This window comes from Thamnophis sirtalis, unplaced genomic scaffold, assembly GCF_051295495.1.
Source record: "Thamnophis sirtalis isolate CommonGarterSnake01/CBP01778 unplaced genomic scaffold, rThaSir2_p1.2 scaffold_3, whole genome shotgun sequence".
In the NCBI taxonomy this organism is placed as follows: Eukaryota; Metazoa; Chordata; class Lepidosauria; order Squamata; family Natricidae; genus Thamnophis; species Thamnophis sirtalis.
The window spans coordinates 294,180-307,587 of record NW_028261383.1 but is presented as its reverse complement, the minus strand read 5'-3'; the positions used below and the strand labels follow the sequence as shown (position 1 = coordinate 307,587).

Genomic DNA, 13,408 nt, shown 5'->3' with positions numbered 1-13,408 from the left:
TTTTGCCCCATTTTACGTCTTTTCTTGCCACCATTGTTAAGTGATTCACTGTGGCTGTTAAACTAGAAGCCTGGTTGTTAAGCGAGTCTGGATTCCCCATTGACTTTGCTTGTCAGAAGGTCGCAAAAGGTGATAACGTGACCCCAGGACACTGCAACCGTCATAAATATGAGTCAGTTGTCAAGCGTCCGAATTTTGATCACATGACCACGGGGATGCTGCATAGGTTGTAAAAAAGAGTTTTTTTTTTTTTTAAAAAAAGTGGACCGACAGATGGACTTCAACTCCCAGAATCCCCCAGCCAGCCAAGAGTTGAACTCCACCTATCTTAAAGTGGCCAAGGTTGAGAAACATTGACATGTTACATTCAATTTCACCATGACACAGGCTCATCCTTATTGTCAGGGCCCCACGCTAGATGACAAAACTTTTTTTTTAATATCCTACAAAAGGCCAAGCAGGATCAGGACAAGTCGAATTCCAGGAGTTGGGTTTTTTTTTGGGGGGGGGGGAGAGAATAATGACACATTTACATTTTTAATGACCTCGAATTGCGATTATATACCATAAAAACCCAGATATCATTTTATAGCGTTTGTTTTTAAGTACTTTTCTCCAATGCTCAACAGCAATGTTTGAGGAGTTAGGAAACCATAAAACCTTACTAGAGAGGCTTAAAGCTGAATTAGAAGTCAAAGGGTGTTCAAATATCTGGGAAAATATTTTGACTGAAGTAAGAAATTGAAAAGCATAGGAGATGCTCTAGATCAGAGATGCTGTAGGCCACGGCTGAATCTCCCAAGTGGAAGGCTGCCGCCGCGGTTAAAGGGACCGCTCCCTTTAAGGGAAAAGAACAAAATCCCTTTTTTCCAGGTTGTTTCCCTCAGGTTGTTAAAGAGACATCTTGGCCTGGCTGGTAGCGGATGCGTTGAACTCAAGCCAGTTTTGAGCCTCCAGAGGTTCAAATGAAATCCCCAGTTTCTCTCACTCTTGAGCATTCTGGTTTGCACTTCTGAGGGCTGAATTCTCCTCAGAAAAGAGGAGTACCAGGATCCCTATAGCGTATCTTAAAGATTTCAAACCCTGGCCAATCTCCTCAACATTTGCCCAGTCAGCATTATCCACCTTTAGTTATATGAGACTTTGAAACATTAACATCAGCTCTGAGCTACCTGATCTAATTTCTCAACCTCCGGCATGTTTAAGATGTGTGGACTTCAAGTCCACACATCTTAAACGTGCCGGAAGTGGAGAAAGACTGGTTAATTTTTAAGCTTTATCCATAGTCATGATTTAGGTTAGGATGATCCTTCTTTGCACTTCTTCCCATTATCCAAGAATTGGATAATGCATTTAATTTATCCAGAAGATCTATCTGCATTCAATTCTATCCACAAGAAACCGGGACCCTTGCTGCCTATTGGGCTGTCTCCTTTCAAACGTGCTACAAAACTCCCAAGGGCCTTCTTTTCTCAATGATGCGCGTGACGCATCCAATGGTTGCTTTGTCCTCTGGAGAAACACGCATCCTCAATAAACTTCCTTCAAGCTTTGGAACCTGTTGCTGTGTTATTTCTCCACGTTATTAACATAGAACCGCTACATGAAAAGACAATTCCCAAGCCTTTCCGATCACTGTTCATTCGTTGATGACACTGAGCAGATGGAACAGCGAGCCCAACCTTCCAAGTGTGATTAAGTGCGATTTTTGCAGCTAATTCCCTTGGACAGGTTTACCCAGTGCCTTCTGGTGTGTGTTTGTGCGTGTGTATGTTTGTGTGTATGTGTGTGAGAGAGAGAGCAACACACACACACACAGATATAGTTACACACACATAACGACTGTCACAGAGAGAAAGACACACACATATACAAAGAGACACACAGGCACAGAGAGAGAGAAAGAGAGGAAGAGAGACAGAGAGACATACATACACACACACACACACACGGGTAGACAAATAGAGAGACAGGCACACACAGACAGACACACAGACACACAGTGAAACACGTAGAGAGACACAGAGAGACACAGAGAGAGACAGAGGGAAAGAAAGAGAGAGAGAGAGAGACAGAGACACAAAGAGAGAGGAAGATTTAACAAGGATATGATCCAGATCACAAAAAGTGATGGTGGCACACGGAGCCATTTCTAAGGGCAGCTGATTTTTCCGCCTTGATTTTCGGCCATTTTTCGCCCTCCAGGAGGCTTCCCTGAAGGCTTTCCAGAGGCTTTCTAGAAGCCTGGGGAGGGCAAAAAACGGCCCAACATGCAAACCGGAGGTTTGGGAACGGACTTCCGGTTTCCACGCTGTTTTTCGCCCTCCGGAGGCTTCAGGGAAGCCTCCCAAAGCCTCCCGAGGGAGAAAAACAGCCCAACCGGCAACCCGGAAGTCCATTCCCAAACTTCTGGTTTGCATGTAGGGCAGTTTTTCGCCCTCCCCAGACTTCTAGAAAACCTCTGGAGCCTGGGGAGGGCACAAAATGGACCTACTGGGCCCAACGGAAGTTGGAAAATACACCATTTCTGGACTCCCGAGGGCTCCCGGGGGGGGGAGGGGGGTTGCAGGGGAGGCAATTTTTGCCCTCCACAGGCTCCATGAAAGCCACGCACAGGGCAGCAGGGGTGGGGTGGGGGTGTCATGCACATGTGGAGGCACAGCACGTGGGGGGGGGATTAGATTATGGGGATGTGCATGTGAGCGAGCGCGATAGAACGTGCACACATTTTTTGGCACCTAAGGCGAAAAAGCTTCGCCATCACTATACGATACAGCAGAGGTGGGGAACTATGGCCCTTTTATGACTTGTGGACTTCAACTCCCAGAATTCCTGAGCCAGCCAGAGCCATTAAAAGGGCCATCGCTCCCCACCTCTGCTTTAGAGCATAGCATACTACCCACTACAGGCGGTCCTCAACAATTCGTTTAGTGACAGTTCAAACTTACGACGACAGTTGACTTATGGTCACTTTTCCCACCCACTTTTGATCCTTTTGTTCACATCACCAGGAGGAGGCTGCCGTGGTCATTAAGTGTGAAAAAGAGCTGTAGTAACTCTGAATGATCACTGAGGCAACTCTTGTGCCGAGTTGGCGCAGTGGTTAGAGTGCAGCACTGCAGGCCACTTCAGCTGACTGCAGTTCTGCAATTCGGCTGTTCAAATCGGCTGTTCAAAGAGCAGTGGAACGGCTTGCCTTCAGAAGTTGTGGGTGCTCCATCACTGGAGGTTTTTAAGAAGAGACTGGTAGGGTCTCCTGCTTGAGCAGGGAGTTGGACCAGAAGACCCCCAAGGTCCCCTCCAGCTGACTGACTGATTGAATGAAAGGGGCTTAGAGATAACACACAAGAAAATAACATATCCTCAATAGCCTTTGTCAAAGGAACACAGCCTTTGTCTAACCGAAATAAATCAACCACTGTCTTTGTGGTGCCTCCCTTATTTTAGTGCAGGGACGTCGTAGCCAGGCGATCATCAGGAGTCAACACTGATTTGGGCCCAAACGTAAAAAAGAGGGGGAAAAATAGAATGGATTAAAGCTGTGATGGCTAACCTTTTTGTCCTCACATGCCAAAAGCACGCGCACAACAGCGCATGCACGCGTGCCCATACCCATAATACAATGTGTCCTGCCCCCCCGTGCATGCACATAAGCCCCGTGCTCCCAACACCCCGATGCATGCGCCCCCATACTCTCCCCGCCCCCCCTGCGCATGCCCGCGTGTCTCCTGCATGTGCGGCAGAGACCTGAAAATCAGCTAACCGGCGGGAGGTGCACACGCATGCACAGTGGAGCTGAGCTGGGCGACGGCTCGCGTGCCCGCAGAGAGGTTTCATAGGTTCGCCATCACGGGATGAAAGCTTAGTAAGCCTAAGGTAGAAGCTCCACAGATGGCGACATACAGTTGTTCTGTTGTGTTTGTGGACTCCCCCACCCCCCAGTTGAATGTTCCGTTTCTGTTGGGATTTCTGTTTTAAACAGATTCTATTCAAAGGGAGACGATGGTGGGATATTGCTGTAAGAGAATCACCCTATACTTATTTTTCTTATTCAATCACCTGTTCTTCATCTTGGGGGCGCTGATGGTTGGGATCGGGACCTGGATTTTGGTTGACCAAAAGGCCTTGATTCCCATCCTGCAGAACTCGTCTCCCACATTCAAAACTGGGGTCTACGTCTTCATCGGAGCCGGTGCCATCACCATGGTGCTTGGCTTCCTGGGATGCTTAGGGGCCTTCTTTGGCATCCAGTGCACCCTTGGCCTCTACATCGCCTGCCTGTTGCTCATCCTCTCGGCCCAGATCACCGCTGGCCTGATGATCTGCTTCCAACAGAGCTCGCTGAGAGCCCGGATACCCGAGGTGGTAATTGATCTCTTCAAGACATATGACTCTTCCGACGATACGAACCAGGTCCTCGAAGCCGCTTGGGACTTTGTTCAAATCAAGTTTGCGTGCTGTGGCTGGACCGGACCCGAAGATTGGCAACTCAACAAAATCCTTTGGGCAGGCAAAATGCGCTACTATCCATGTTCTTGCAGCAACCACACAGAGGATGCCTACATGGGGACAGGTTTCTGCGCTCTGGAGCCCTATTCGGATACAACCAACGTGACCGACTGGCCCGTGAAGAAGCAGGGGTGCCGGATGGCTGTGCTGAGCTGGTTGCAGAGAAATTTCAACCTCTTTCTTGGGGTCTGCACAGGAGTGGCCATCACAGAGCTGCTGGGGATAGGGCTCTCTATCCACCTCTTCAAAACCAAAACATGCCTATACTAAAGATGACAACGCCGCCTGGAGCCTGGATGCGATCCAGGAGGAAAGAGGGAACTGGGTTCTTTGTTCCAGACGATGCTTGGCAGTCCCTGCTAGAGCTTTAGCCTAACAACTCTTCCTCTACTTATCTTGCTCCTTCCACAAATGAATGCAAATGTTCTGAATGGCCGGGCTTTTAGAGTTTTATTCACCACCACAATAAGATTCAGGATGCTCCATATACCCCTTCCGCTGGGTTCGTACCCTCTTCCTTCTGTGCAATTTGGATAAAGTTGGGAGATTAGACTTGTGGATTTCTTCCACAAATATTCCTACCTGAGGCTGGTTCATTCCTTCTTACATTTTTCAGACCCCGCTGTTGAGGCTGACTTCCTCAATTCCCAGGGGAAAATCTCTTCCATCTGGAATTGTATCACTTGCTTTGTTTCTCCAACTTTTGAAAAATAAAGTTGTATCAGCTGTACAATTTTCTTTCCCTTCCTGTTTGGTGCTTGGGCATCAGGTCAAAGGTCAGGTGAGCTTCAAAGGAGGACTCGGGATCACAGATCTTCCTGTTTTTGCTCATTTGAAGGGAGTTTATTTTTGTTGTACAAGCAATTCTTGACTTGCAACCTGTTCTGACCGAGGCTTCCCGAGAACATGGAACAAACTCCTTGTCCTGGTGAACTAATTGTCTCCTGCAAACTCCACTCCCCTTTCGTTCCTCTTTTATTTCCTCTGGGAGGGGCCATTCATCATCCACCTGTGGCCTTAGTAACAAGTCGACCCCTATTCTTTAGCTGTTCCCCTTCGTCTGGCAACTCTGCGCATGCACACACTGGGAACAGGCTCCAGCTGTTCATCTGCCTCACTGATGTCTGACTCTGAAGGCAGCTGATAACTGGCATCCAGCGCTGGCCCCCTCTCTGCCTCCGACACAGAGCCCCCATCAGAGCCTTCCCCAGACTCCAGGACTGGCCCATCTTCCTCCCTAACCTCCTCAATGTCCAAATCTGCTGCCAGCTCCATTGGCCACTGGCAGGCCACAACACAACTGTTCGTTTAGTGACTGAAGTTACTACGGTACTTTAAAAAAAATTACTTACGACTATTGCAGCATTTCCTGTGGTTACATGATCAAAATTTGAGTGTTTGGTAACTGGTTCATATTTATGATGGTTGCAGTGTCTCGGGGTCATGTGATCCCCTTCTGACAAGCAAATCCAATGGGATTTTCCAGATTCACTTAGCAACCATATTACTAACTTAATAATTGAGAGAGAGGTGGCGCAGTGGTTAAATGCAGCACTGCAGGCTACTTCAGCTGACTGCAGTTCTGCAGTTCGGCTGTTCAAATCTCACCGGCTCAAGGTTGACTCAGCCTTCCATCCTTCCGAGGTGGGTAAAATGAGGACCCGGATTGTTGTTGGGGGCAATATGCTGACTCTGTAAACCGCTTAGAGAGGGCTGAAAGCCCTATGAAGCGGTATATAAGTCTAACTGCTAATTGTGGCAAGCTAGGGTCTAAAATGAGACAAAACTCACTTAGTCTTGCCTAGCAACAGAAATTTTGGGCTCAGTTACACATAGTCCTCGACTTACAACCACAGTTGAGACCAACATCTATGCTGCTAAGTGAGAAATTTGTTAAGTCAGTTTTGCCCCATTTTACGTCTTTTCTTGCCACCATTGTTAAGTGATTCACTGTGGCTGTTAAACTAGAGGCTGGTTGTTAAGGGAGTCTGGATTCCCCATTGACTTTGCTTGTCAGAAGGTCGCAAAAGGTGATCATGTGACCCCGGGACACTGCAACCGTCATAAATATGAGTCAGTTGTCAAGTGTCTGAATTTTGATCACATGACCACGGGGATGCTGCATAGGTTGTAAAAAAGAGTGTTTTTTTTTTTTAAAAAGTGGACCGACAGATAGACTTCAACTCCCAGAATCCCCCAGCCAGCCAAGAGTTGAACTCCACCTATCTTAAAGTGGCCAAGGTTGAGAAACATTGACATGTTACATTCAACTCCACCATGACACAGGCTCATCTTTATTGTCAGGGCCCCACGCTAGATAACAAAACTTTTTTTAAAATACCCTACAAAAGGCCAAGCAGGACAGGACAAGACTAATTCCAGGAGTTGGGGTTTTTTTTTGGGGGGGGGGAGAGAATAATGACACATTTACATTTTTAATGACCTCGAATTGCGATTATATACCATAAAAGCCCAGATATCATTTTATAGCGTTTGTTTTTAAGTACTTTTCTCCAATGCTCAACAGCAATGTTTTAGGAGTTAGGAAACCATAAAACCTTACTAGGGAGGCTTAAAGCTGAATTAGAAGTCAAAGGGTGTTCAAATATCTGGGAAAATATTTTGACAGAAGTAAGAAATTGAAAAGCATAGGAGATGCTCTAGATCAGAGATGCTGTAGGCCTCGGCTGAATCTCCCAAGTGGAAGGCCGCCACCGCCGCGGTTAAAGGGACCGCTCCCTTTAAGGGAAAAGAACAAAATCCCTTTTTTCCAGGTTGTTTCCCTCAGGTTGTTAAAGAGACATCTTGGCCTGGCTGGTAGCGGATGCGTTGAACTCAACCCAGTTTTGAGCCTCTAGAGGTTCAAATGAAATCCCCAGTTTCTCTCACCCTTGGGCATTCTGGTTTGCACTTCTGAGGGCTGAATTCTCCTCAGAAAAGAGGAGTACCAGGATCCCTATAGCGTATCTTAAAGATTTCAAACCCTGGCTAATCTCCTCAACATTTGCCCAGTCAGCATTATCCACCTTTAGTTATATGAGACTTTGAAACATTAACATCAGCTCTGAGCTACCTGATCTAATTTCTCAACCTCCGGCATGTTTAAGATGTGTGGACTTCAAGTCCACACATCTTAAACGTGCCGGAAGTGGAGAAAGACTGGTTAATTTTTAAGCTTTATCCATAGTCATGATTTAGGTTAGGATGATCCTTCTTTGCACTTCTTCCCATTATCCAAGAATTGGATAATGCATTTAATTTATCCAGAAGATCTATCTGCATTCAATTCTATCCACAAGAAACCGGGACCCTTGCTGCCTATTGGGCTGTCTCCTTTCAAACGTGCTACAAAACTCCCAAGGGGCCTTCTTTTCTCAACGATGTGCGTGACGCATCCAATGGTTGCTTTGTTCTCTGGAGAAACACGCATCCTCAATAAACTTCCTTCAAGCTTTGGAACCTGTTGCTGTGTTATTTCTCCATGTTGTTAACATAGAACCGCTACATGAAAAGACAATTCCCAAGCCTTTCCGATCACTGTTCATTCGTTGATGACACTGAGCAGATGGAACAGCGAGCCCAACCTTCCAAGTGTGATTAAGTGCGATTTTTGCAGCTAATTCCCTTGGACAGGTTTACCCAGTGCCTTCTGGTGTGTGTTTGTGCGTGTGTATGTTTGTGTGTATGTGTGTGAGAGAGAGAGCAACACACACACACACAGATATAGTTACACACACATACCGACTGACACAGAGAGAAAGACACACACATATACAGAGACACACAGGCACAGAGAGAGAGAGAGAGAGGAAGAGAGACAGAGAGACACGCTGAGATAGACAGAGAGACAGACATACACACACACACACACACACACAGGTAGACAAATAGAGAGACAGGCACACACAGACAGACACACAGACACACAGTGAAACATGTAGAGAGACACAGAGAGACACAGAGAGAGACAGAGAGAAAGAAAGAGAGAGAGAGACAGAGACAGAGACAGAGACACAAAGAGAGAGGAAGATTTAACAAGGATATGATCCAGATCACAAAAAGTGATGGTGGCACACGGAGCCATTTCTAAGGGCAGCTGATTTTTCCGCCTTGATTTTCGGCCATTTTTCGCCCTCCAGGAGGCTTCCCTGAAGGTTTTCCAGAGGCTTTCTAGGAGCCTGGGGAGGGCGAAAAACGGCCCAACATGCAAACCGGAGGTTTTGGAACGGACTTCCAGTTTCCACGCTGTTTTTCGCCCTCCGGAGGCTTCAGGGAAGCCTCCCAAAGCCTCCAGAGGGAGAAAAACAGCCCAACCGGCAACCCGGAAGTCCATTCCCAAACTTCTGGTTTGAATGTAGGGCAGTTTTTCGCCCTCCCCAGACTTCTATAAAGCTGGGGAGGGCGCAGCGGAAGTTGGAAAATAGGCCGTTTCTGGACTCCAGAGGGCTCCCGGAGGGGAAGGGGGGTTGCACGGGAGGCAATTTTTGCCCTCCGCAGGCTCCATGAAAGCCACGCACAGGGCAGCAGGGGTGGGGTGGGGGTGTCATGCACATGTGGAGGCACAGCATGGGGGAGGGATTAGATTATGGGGATGTGCATGCGAGCCAGCGCGATAGAACGTGCACACATTTTTTGGCACCTAAGGCGAAAAAGCTTCGCCATCACTATACGATACAGCAGAGGTGGGGAACTATGGCCCTTTTATGACTTGTGGACTTCAACTCCCAGAATTCCTGAGCCAGCCACGAGCCATTAAAAGGGCCATCGTTCCCCACCTCTGCTTTAGAGCATAGCATACTACCCACTACAGGTGGTCCTCAACAATTCGTTTAGTGATAGTTCAAACTTACGACGACAGTTGACTTATGGTCACTTTTCCCATCCACTTTTGATCCTTTTGTTCACATCACCAGGAGGAGGCTGCCGTGGTCATTAAGTGTGAAAAAGAGCTGTAGTAACTCTGAATGATCACTGAGGCAACTCTTGTGCCGAGTTGGCGCAGTGGTTAGAGTGCAGCACTGCAGGCCACTTCAGCTGACTGCAGTTCTGCAATTCGGCTGTTCAAATCGGCTGTTCAAAGAGCAGTGGAACGGCTTGCCTTCAGAAGTTGTGGGTGCTCCATCACTGGAGGTTTTTAAGAAGAGACTGGTAGGGTCTCCTGCTTGAGCAGGGAGTTGGACCAGAAGACCCCCAAGGTCCCCTCCAGCTGACTGACTGATTGAATGAAAGGGGCTTAGAGATAACACACAAGAAAATAACATATCCTCAATAGCCTTTGTCAAAGGAACACAGCCTTTGTCTAACCGAAATAAATCAACCACTGTCTTTGTGGTGCCTCCCTTATTTTAGTGCAGGGACGTCGTAGCCAGGCGATCATCAGGAGTCAACACTGATTTGGGCCCAAACGTAAAAAAGAGGGGGAAAAATAGAATGGATTAAAGCTGTGATGGCTAAACTTTTTGTCCTCACATGCCAAAAGCACGCGCACAACAGCGCATGCACGCGTGCCCATACCCATAATACAATGTGTCCTGCCCCCCCGTGCATGCACATAAGCCCCGTGCTCCCAACACCCCGATGCATGCGCCCCCGGACTCTCCCCGCCCCCCCTGCGCATGCCCGCATGTCTCCTGCATGTGCGGCAGAGACCTGAAAATCAGCTAACCGGCGGGAGGTGCACACGCATGCACAGTGGAGCTGAGCTGGGCGACGGCTCGCGTGCCCGCAGAGAGGTTCCATAGGTTCGCCATCACGGGATTAAAGCTTAGTAAGCCTAAGGTAGAAGCTCCACAGATGGCGACATACAGTTGTTCTGTTGTGTTTGTGGACTCCCCCACCCCCCAGTTGAATGTTCCGTTTCTGTTGGGATTTCTGTTTTAAACAGAAATCCCAAGATTCTATTCAAAGGGAGACGATGGGGGGATATTGCAGTAAGAGTGTCACCCTACACTTATTTTTCTTCTTCAATCACCTGTTCTTCATCTTGGGGGCGCTGATGGTTGGGATCGGGACCTGGATTTTGGTTGACCAAAAGGCCTTGATTCCCATCATGCAGAACTCGTCTCCCACGTTCAAAACTGGGGTCTACGTCTTCATCGGAGCCGGTGCCATCACCACGGTGCTTGGCTACCTGGGATGCTTAGGGGCCTTCTTTGGCATCCAGTGCACCCTTGGCCTCTACATCGCCTGCCTGTTGCTCATCCTCTCGGCCCAGATGACCGCTGGCCTGATGATCTGCTTCCAACAGAGCTCGCTGAAAGCCAGGATACCCGAGGTGGTGATTGATCTCCTCCAGACATATGACTCTTCCGACGATACGAACCAGGCCCTCGCAGTCGCTTGGGACTCTTTTCAAATGAAGTTTGCGTGCTGTGGCTGGACCGGACCCGAAGACTGGCAACTCAACAAAATCCTTTGGGCAGGCAAAATGCGCTACTATCCATGTTCTTGCAGCAACCACACAGAGGATGCCTACATGGGGACAGGTTTCTGTGCCCTGGAGCCCTATTCGAATACAACCAACGTGAACGACTGGCCCGTGAAGAAGCAGGGGTGCCGGATGGCTGTGCTGAGCTGGTTGCAGAGAAATTTCAACCTCTTTCTTGGGGTCTGCACAGGAGTGGCCATCACAGAGCTGCTGGGGATAGGGCTCTCTATCCACCTCTTCAAAACCAAAACATGCCTACACTAAAGATGACAACGCCGCCTGGAGCCTGGATGCGATCCAGGAGGATAGAGGGAACTGGGTTCTTTGTTCCAGACGATGCTTGGCAGTCCCTGCTAGAGCTTTAGCCTAACAACTCTTCCTCTACTTATCTTGCTCCTTCCACAAATGAATGCAAATGTTCTGAATGGCCGGGCTTTTAGAGTTTTATTCACCACCACAATAAGATTCAGGATGCTCCATATACCCCTTCCGCTGGGTTCGTACCCTCTTCCTTCTGTGCAATTTGGATAAAGTCGGGAGATTAGACTTGTGGATTTCTTCCACAAATATTCCTACCTGAGGCTGGTTCATTCCTTCTTACATTTTTCAGACCCCGCTGTTGAGGCTGACTTCCTCAATTCCAAGGGAAAAATCTCTTCCATCTGGAATTGTATCACTTGCTTTGTTTCTCCAACTTTTGAAAAATAAAGTTGTATCGGCTGTACAATTTTCTTTCCCTTCCTGTTTGGTGCTTGGGATGTCCATCAGGTCAAAGGTCAGGTGAGCTTCTAAGGAGGACTCGGGATCACAGATCTTCCTGTTTTTTGCTCATTTGAAGGGAGTTTATTTTTGTTGTACAGGCAATTCTTGACTTGCAACCTGTTCTGACCGAGGCTTCCCGAGAACATGAAACAAACTCCTTGTCCTGGCGAACTAATTGTCTCCTGCAAACTCCACTCCCCTTTCGTTCCTCTTTTATTTCCTCTGGGAGGGGCCATTCATCATCCACCTGTGGCCTTAGTAACAAGTCGACCCCTGTTCTTTAGCTGTTCCCCTTCGTCTGGCAACTCTGCGCATGCGCACACTGGGAACAGGCTCCAGCTGTTCATCTGCCTCACTGATGTCTGACTCTGAAGGCAGCTGATAACTGTCAGACAGCTCTGGCCCCCTCTCTGCCTCCGACACAAAGCCCCCATCAGAGCCTTCCCCAGACTCCAGGACTGGCCCATCTTCCTCCCCAACCTCCTCACTGTCCAAATCTGCTGCCAGCTCCATTGGCCACTGGCAGGCCACAACACAACTGTTCGAGGCAAAACTCACTTAGTCTTGCCTAGCAACAGAAATTTTGGGCTCAGTTACATATAGTCCTCGACTTACAACCACAGTTGAGACCAACATCTATGCTGCTAAGTGAGAAATTTGTTAAGTCAGTTTTGCCCCATTTTACGTCTTTTCTTGCCACCATTGTTAAGTGATTCACTGTGGCTGTTAAACTAGGAGCCTGGTTGTTAAGCGAGTCTGGATTCCCCATTGACTTTGCTTGTCAGAAGGTCGCAAAAGGTGATCACGTGACCCCGGGACACTGCAACCGTCATAAATATGAGTCAGTTGTCAAGCATCTGAATTTTGATCACATGACCATGGGGATGCTGCATAGGTTGTAAAAAAGAGAGTTTTTTTTTTAAAAAAGTGGACCAACAGATGGACTTCAACTCCCAGAATCCCCCAGCCAGCAGAGAGTTGAACTCCACCTATCTTAAAGTGGCCAAGGTTGAGAAACATTGACATGTTACATTCAATTTCACCATGACACAGGCTCATCCTTATTGTCAGGGCCCCACGCTAGATGACAAAACTTTTTTTTTAATATCCTACAAAAGGCCAAGCAGGATCAGGACAAGTCGAATTCCAGGGTTTTTTTGGGGAGGCGGGCGGCGGAGAGAGAATAATGACACATTTACATTTTTAATGACCTCGAATTGCGATTATATACCATAAAAGCCCAGATATCATTTTATAGCGTTTGTTTTTAAGTACTTTTCTCCAATGCTCAACAGCAATGTTTTAGGAGTTAGGAAACCATAAAACCTTACTAGAGAGGCTTAAAGCTGAATTAGAAGCTCAAAGGGTGTTCAAATATCTGGGAAAATATTTTGACTGAAGTAAGAAATTGAAAAGCATAGGAGATGCTCTAGATCAGAGGTGGGCAATGATGGCCCCTTTATGACCTGTGGACTTCAACTCCCAGAGTTCCTTAGCCAACACGAGGAATAATAGCCCCTTTATGACCTGTGGACTTCAACTCCCAGAGTTCCTTAGCCAACACGAGGAATAATGGCCCCTTTATGACCTGTGGACTTCAACTCCCAGAGTTCCTTAGCCAACATGAGGAATGATGGCCCCTTTATGACCTGTGGACTTCAACTCCCAGAGTTCCTTTGCCAATATGAGGAATGATGGCCCCTTTATGAC

General features: G+C 47.7%; 1 protein-coding gene and 2 pseudogenes across 1 annotated transcript in view; 2 read left to right on the top strand and 1 right to left on the bottom strand.

Annotated features, from left to right (window-relative positions):
• The window catches only part of LOC106551987 (uncharacterized), a 59,424-nt gene that overhangs the window by 26,595 nt on the left and 19,421 nt on the right, over positions 1–13,408 (bottom strand). The gene's annotated exons all lie outside the window — the stretch shown is intronic.
• Positions 3,993–5,238, top strand: LOC148046976 (CD82 antigen pseudogene; annotated as a pseudogene).
• LOC148046975 (CD82 antigen pseudogene) lies at positions 10,424–12,020 on the top strand (annotated as a pseudogene).